The 7,500-nt window shown below is 41.4% G+C and overlaps 1 long non-coding RNA gene across 1 annotated transcript; it reads left to right on the top strand.

The window, feature by feature from the left end:
- The first annotated feature begins 2,247 nt into the window (after positions 1-2,247).
- LOC141376677 (uncharacterized) lies at positions 2,248-6,553 on the top strand. The gene is made up of 3 exons (XR_012387379.1): positions 2,248-2,326; positions 3,620-3,931; positions 3,994-6,553. It is a non-coding gene; the product is annotated as an uncharacterized lncRNA (long non-coding RNA).
- The last annotated feature ends 947 nt before the right edge of the window (positions 6,554-7,500 follow it).

Genomic DNA, 7,500 nt, shown 5'->3' with positions numbered 1-7,500 from the left:
TTATTTTATTTCGGCTAGAATAAAAGCAGTTTTTAAATGTATTAAAGCCATTTTAAGGTCAATATTATTAGCCCCCATAAGCAATATTAGTTTTGGATTGTCTACAGAACAAACCACTGTTATACAATGACTTGCCTAATAACCCTAACTTTACCCTAGTTACCCTAGTTAAGCCTTTAAATGTGTTTGAAGCCATGGTGCTCCACCAGAAAAAGGTGGTTTGCCATCTACAGGATGAAGGAAAGTCCTTACCCCAGGTTGAGGAGTTCAAGTATCTTGGGGTTTTGTTCACGAGTGAGGGAAGACTGTAGCGTGAGATTGACAGGCGGATTGGTCAATGTGGTCAATGTACCGGTCCGTTGTGGTGAAGAAGAAGCTGAGCCGAAATTGAGGCAAAGCTCTCAATTTACCGGTCAATCTGCGTTCCTACTCTCACCTTGATTATGAGCTTTGGGTCATGACCAAAAGGACAAGATCTCTGATACTAGCAGCCAAAATGAGTTTCCTTCGCAGGGTGGCAGGGCACACCCTTATAGACAGGGTGAGGAGCTCTGACACCCGGGAGGAGTTTAGAGTAGAGCCGCGGCTGCTCCTCCACATAGAGAGAAGTTAGCTGAGGTGGCTCGGGCATCTGTTTCAGATGCCTTCTGGGTGCCTACCTACTGTACACTCTCAGAAATAAAGGTACATGAGCTGACACCGGGGTGGTACCAGGGCCGGCGCGTCCATAGAGGCGACCTAGGGCAGCAGAATAGAGAGGGCGGCGTCCGCAACACCTCCCTCACCACCCGCGTCCTCAGTTATATCCGCGCATATACTGCCCCCAACCCTGCCGCTCTTCATTTGGATACCGGTCACTTTCGTTTTCACTTTCGGGTTAAGGGCGGCGTGATCGCTCTCTGCCTACAGCGGCAGTTCAGCTTGCTTCGGCCCTGGGTGGTACCTTTAAGTACTTAATTTAAGTACACATTTGTACTTGAAGGGTCCATGTTGTTACCTCAAAAGTATATATTAGTACCTAAAAATTGTAAGAAACACACTTTTGCACTTTTTAGGTACTAGTATGCACCTTCGAGGTATCAATATGGACCCTTTAGGCACAAATTTGTACCTTTTGGAAAGGTACCACATTGACTGCTCGCATACCTTTGTTTCTGAGAGTGTAGGGAGGTGTTCCAGTCATGTCGCACCAGGAGGAGACCTCTGGCATGACCCAGGACAAGCTAGAGGGACTGTCTCTCGACTGAAAAACTGAAACATGGGTGACATGGTGGCTCAGTGGTTAGCAATGTTGCCTCAAAGCAAGAAGGTCGCTGGTTTGATTCCTGGCTGGGCCAGCTGGCATTTCTGTGTGGAGTTTGCATGTTCTCCCCATGTTGTTGTGGGTTTCCCCGGTGTGCTCCGGATTCCCCCACAGTCCAAATACATGCGTTATATAGGGGAATTGATTATATAAATTGGCCGTAGTGTATGAGTTTGTTTGTGTGAATGAGTGTGTATGGGTGTTTCCCAGTACTGGGTTGCTGCTGGCAGGGCATCCGCTGTGTAAAACATAAGCTGGAATAGTTGGCGGTTCATTCCACTGTGGCGACCCCTGATGAATGAAGGGGCTAAGATTAAGGAGAATGAATAAATGTAAGTCAATGGTTACAGCTTTCCAACATTTTTACAAAATATCTTCTTTTGTGTTTAAAACAAGAAAGAACCACTTCAGGGTGAGCACATTTGGGTTTTAGGGTGAACTGTCCCTTTAAGTCAGGGGTCACCAATCTTGGTCCTGGAGGGCCGGTGTCCCTGCAGGGTTTAGCTCCAAGTATATTTTCAAGTATACCTAGTAAGACCTTGATTAGCTTGTTCAGGTGTGTTTGATTAGGGTTGGAGCTAAAATCTGCTGGACATCGGCCCTCCAGGAACAAGTTTGGTGAACACTGCTTTAAGTCATGCACTCTCAGAAACAAACTCGTAAAGGTTTGAATCAAGTAAAGGCTGAGTAGATAATGACAGAATGCTCATTTGTGGGTGAACTGGCCCTTTAATGGTTGCCAAACAGATATTATCGAATGTTGTGTTCAGCAGAAGGTATTGTCTTAGATAATCAGATTGGATGATTAGTATTCATCTTCTGTGTGTGCATTATTGTGCTTGTAGTAGCAGCTCTATTGAGTGGGTGTCAGATTTCGTATGGTCACTGTTGCATGGCAACCACTAACACCACCACTGGCCAACAGCTCTGAACACACTTTCTCCAGTCCTCGATGGAGCAGAAAACCCAGTGTTATGCAGAAATACATCTGCCTCGGAGAAAGAAGGTTTGGGAGGTTTTCCAGTAAGTATGTTACTGTATTCAATGCAGATTGGGTTTATGATGGGATCAGATTTTCTTCTGGCTTGTTACTTGCTAACTTTTAGCACAGTATGTGGTGTTACTATCATGATATTGAGCTCAGCGCTATTTACAGTTGAAGTTAATTAGTAAAGAGTTATTAGCCCTCCTGTATATTTTCCCCCAATTTCTATTTTAACGAAGAGATTATTTCTTTAACACATTTCTAATCATAATAGTTTTAATAACTTTAATAACTAAATTCTTCTATCTTTGCCATGATGACAGCACATAATATTTAACTAGATATTCTTCAAGATACTAGTATTCAGCTTGAAGTGACATTAAAAGGCTTAACTAGGTTAATCAGGGTAAAGTTAGGGTAATTAGGCAAGTCATTGTATAACAGTGGTTTGTTCTGGAGACAATCCAAAACTAATATTGCTGAAGGGGGCTAATCAGTTAAGTATAACTTGCAAATTATTTGAAAAGTAATAAATATCGCATAGGAAGGCTGATCATTTTACCCTCAATTGTGAGTTTTGGTGAGTCTGTGTGAATTGTAGCCTCAGTTTCCTGTTCTTAGCTGACAGGAGCGGCACCCGGTGTGGTCTTCTGCTGCTGTAGCCCATCCGCCTCAAGGTTGGACGTGTTGTGTGTTCAGAGATGCTCTTCTGCAGAGCTCGGTTGTAACGAGTGCTTATTTGAGTTACTGTTGCCTTTCTATCAGCTGGAGCCAGTCTGGCCATTCTCCTCTGACCTCTGGCATCAACAAGGCATTCACGCCCACAGAACTGCCGCTCGCTGGATATTTCCTCTTTTTCAGATCATTCTCTGTAAACCCTAGAGATGGTTGTGCATGAAAATCCCAGTAAATCAGCAGTTTCTGAAATACTCAGAGCAGCCCGTCTGGCAGCAACAACCATGCCACATTCAAAGTCACCTAAATCCCATTTCTTCCCCATTCTGGTGCTCGCTTAAAAGTGCAGCAGATTGTCTTGATCATGTCTACATGCCTAAATGCATTGAGTTGCTGCCATGTGATTGGCTGATTACAGATTTGTGTAACGTGCAGCTGGACAGGTGTACCTAATAAAGTGGCCGGTTTGTGTATAAGTTATAAACATAACAAATGTGTGTGTGCATAATATTCATGGTGTTTTGAAGTGCTTACGATATCAATATTGTTCATTATCATGAGAATTATTGAATATCACCATATATATATATATATATGAGCAGGTGAACATTTTTGCATTGTAACTCTGTGTGTGTGTGTGTCCTCTACATGTGCAGTTCAAACAGCTTCAGGATATTTGATGAAACTCTGCCGGAGCGTCTGGATCCTGCGAGTGTCTGTCCGAGACAGAAATGTCCTTCTGGATCTGTGAAGGAGTCCGAGAGCCGAAACATCCCGCATCCACACAACGCCAGCTTCATCAGGACCAACGTCAGGTTCCTCAATCAACCCATCGCTCATATGGAGAACACACACACTCAAGAAAAGCACGTTTAAAGGAGACCTATTCTGCCCATTTGTACAAGATGCAAAATAAGTCTCTGATGTCTCTAGAGTGTGTGTGTGTGTGTGTGTGTGTGTGTGTGTGTGTGTGTGTGTGTGTGTGTGTGTGTGTGTGTGTGTGTGTGTGTGTGTGTGTGTGTGTGTGAAGATTCAGCTTAAAATAGCACACAAGTAATGTGTTCTATCTCTCTGAAACTGACCCGTTTAGGTTTAGAGGCAGATTGTGGCGTTTTGGTGACTGTCGCTTTAAATTCAAATGAGATTCTTTTTCAGAAGAGGGCGGAGCTACGAATGCCTGTGTGTCAGCATAGTGGCAGATTCAATGATAAGATCAATGTTCATATGCTATTGAGGAAGAGATGGTCAATAGTGGGCGGGGCTTTCCCCCTCTGATGACACGTACAAAGGGAGAATGTCAATCAAAGTGTTTCTGCAGACTGATTATAAAAAATACCAACTCAGGCTCATTCTGGAAATGTAGCCCCGCGGATGTTTCTGGAGACTGCGAAATACGTCATGGGAGGTACGTATTTGTGCAGTTTTTGATTTCATGAATCAGCGAGAGGCCGCTGTGTGCGCTTTTTCACATCTCGAATGACTCTCGAAAGCCGCCGGAGGCAGCTGACGCGCGACCGTTTGTCCAACTGACCGACTGGCTGAATGACTGAACGATTGACAATCGGCCGACTCGGCCACCCTCCTCCTTCTTCCCTAAACCCAAGCGATGATTTACAAAAGCCGTCCAGAAAAAGAAAAGCCCTCGTCTGATTTTGACTGCGTTTTCGGATTTCACCGCATTCTCGCCCTCTAAGACATCATCATTGTAGTATTTTACAAAAACATTAACTGTTAAGCTGGGAAAATGTCATTAAGTACTCAAACATTTGCCTGTTGTATAAAATTATTCATGGTCTGTCATCCCCACCTCTCAGTCAGTTTGTAAACATCAGGAACACCACACACAGAGCAACACGAGGGGCAGCCCGAGGAGACTGTATTGTCCCACTCCGGAAAAGTACCTTTGGTCAGGGTGCCTTTCAGTTACAGCTGCACAGGAGTGGAATTCTGTCCCTGGCAGCATCAGCGATATAACCTCATTTAATATATTCAAAAAACATATAAAAACCTGGTTTATAGAGAATCAGACGTGTCATCATTCTGATTAAATTGAAACTAGCATGTTTCCAATTGTGCCCACCATCTTAATTATCTGTTGTTTAAATGTGTTTCAACTATTTTTTATCTCTATTACAAAATGTTGGTGTTTTAGCTTAATTTGTAAATATTCTCTTTTAACATCTATATGACCATGTCTATTTTAGTACTTTTTAAATATGTTTGATTGATTGTATTGTTTTTGCATTGGCAGAAATGCTATTTAATGTACACTGTCCCTGCCAAATAAACAAATAAATAAATAAATAAAGTTTTTGGATTCTGTTTTTTTGTCTTTCCTGATTTCTGGAACCGCTCTTCCCTGGACTCGAACCCAGTTGTTAAACGCGGCCGGCTCCTCCTCCTCCGGGCCTCCGCTCCGCCCACATAACACGACAAGCTAACCAGACAAACTGGTTGCGGCGGAAAAGTCCTCCAAAGCCGTCAGCCCAGCCGGCGAACGTGAAGAGGAGCGGCGTCACACCACCTCATAGCGTTCGCTTGAAAAAACGAAATGCAGCCATGCGCACCTCCGGCCACGTAAATCGCATCTTCAGAAACATCCGCGAGGCTACGTTTTCAGAACGAGCTTGGGTTGAAAAATACAATTTTACCATTAGAAGCTGGAGATATTCACACACTGTTGTCATACGAGTGTGTTTAAACCCTTTATAAAGGGGATTTTTATCTACTACGTCCCTTTAAAACCTTGACCATACAGAAATATTAGAGAGAAATATTGGAGATATCAAGGAATAGTTATGTCAATGTTATATCAGCTAAATAATTGTAGCTAATTTACATAAAAATCACGTCATCAATGAAACCTTTTACATTTAGGACAATGCTATGCTCAAAAATGTCTGTATTATTTAAATGTATATTAGAAAAAATTACATGAACATTTGTTTTTTATTAGAGTTTGTTATTAAATTTAGGGTTAATTTCCCCCTTGTGCAGACTGAAAATATTTCATTCATTCTCCTACAGCTTAGTCCCTTTATTCATCAGGGGTCACCACAGCGTAATGAACCGCCAACTATTCCAGTATGTGTTTTACATAGCAAATGCCCTTCTAGCTGCAACCCAACACTGGGGAACACCCATACACACTCATACACTACAGACAATTGAGCTTATTCAATTCCCCTATAGCGCATGTGTTTGGGTGTGAGGGAAACCGGAGCACCCGGAGGAAATCCACAGCAACACATGGAGAACATGCAAACTCCACACAGAAGCGCCAACTGATCCAGCCAAGGCTCGAACCAGCAACCTTCTTGCTGTGAGGCCACAGTGCTACCCACTGCACCAGTTTTGATTGTCATTTATACTTATTTTCAGTAGTTTAATCTTATTTCAGTTTTAGTCATTTTAATACTTTGACTTATCTGATGCTAGTTTTTGTTTAGTTTTAGAGTCTTATTTGGATCTTGCGTGTTTTCTGTCGAGTTTTTAATGTATTTCGATGTTCATATATTCATTTATCTAGACTTTTGTAAGTGTTTAGTATTATTCAAACATTAAATATTTCTGTGAAGTGTGGAAACGTTCACTGATGTGATCCGACTCTTGGCTGGCCTTGAACTGCAGTTTTCTACATCTGCGTTCATTCATCATCACAACGTTTAGTCCTGTTTTAAAGGATATGACGTCATTTGTTGCTGCGGAACACTCGTGTGTTGGTGATTCTTGTGAACATTTGATTTAAAGGGACAGTTCGCCCAAAAGTGAAGATTTACTCATCATTTACTCACTCAGGGCCATTTCTATCAACACACAGCTCATCTGTTAAAACAATAGAGCTTGGAAAATCTTAATCACATCCAAAATATATATGTTTTTGAGTGTGTGTCTATTATATATTTATTATGTACACACTCACTGGCCACTTTATTAGGTACACCTTAGTATCGGGTTGGACCCCTTTTGCCTTCAGAATCGCCTTAATCCTTTATGGCAGAGATTCAACAAGATACTGGAAATATTCCTCAGAGATTTTGCTCCATATTGACATGAAAGCATCAGACATTTGCTGCAGATTTGTCGGCTGCACAAAAAAAAACATTTGCACTTCTTGGAGTTTTCATTAAGCATTTTTTATACGATTTCCAAAATACAAATGAAAATAGGGGAATGTAAATGTGGCTTCTGACATCAATAGCAGAGGAAATAATTACTGTGTAAGACAATGGCTGTTTTCTTCCAACATTCTTCAAAATATCTTCTTTTTGTGTTCAACTTTTTGTGAAACTCAAACAGGTTTAGAATATGTGGAGGATGGAAATGATGACAGAATTTTCATTTTTGGATGAACTGTCCCTTTAAATCTCTCTAAATTCAATTTAATTCAATAGAGCTTTATTGGCATGACTGTCAAATATAACACAATGTTGCTGAAGCAATAACAATATGCATACCATACATACAACATATTGATAAAATTGCGGAAAATATGATAATAATAATAATAATAATAATAATAATAATAATAATAATA

Source organism: Danio rerio, chromosome 11 (genome assembly GCF_049306965.1).
Source record: "Danio rerio strain Tuebingen ecotype United States chromosome 11, GRCz12tu, whole genome shotgun sequence".
NCBI classification, from domain to species: Eukaryota; Metazoa; Chordata; class Actinopteri; order Cypriniformes; family Danionidae; genus Danio; species Danio rerio.
Note: the sequence above shows the minus strand (reverse complement) of the source record. Positions and strands in the feature narration are given on the sequence as shown.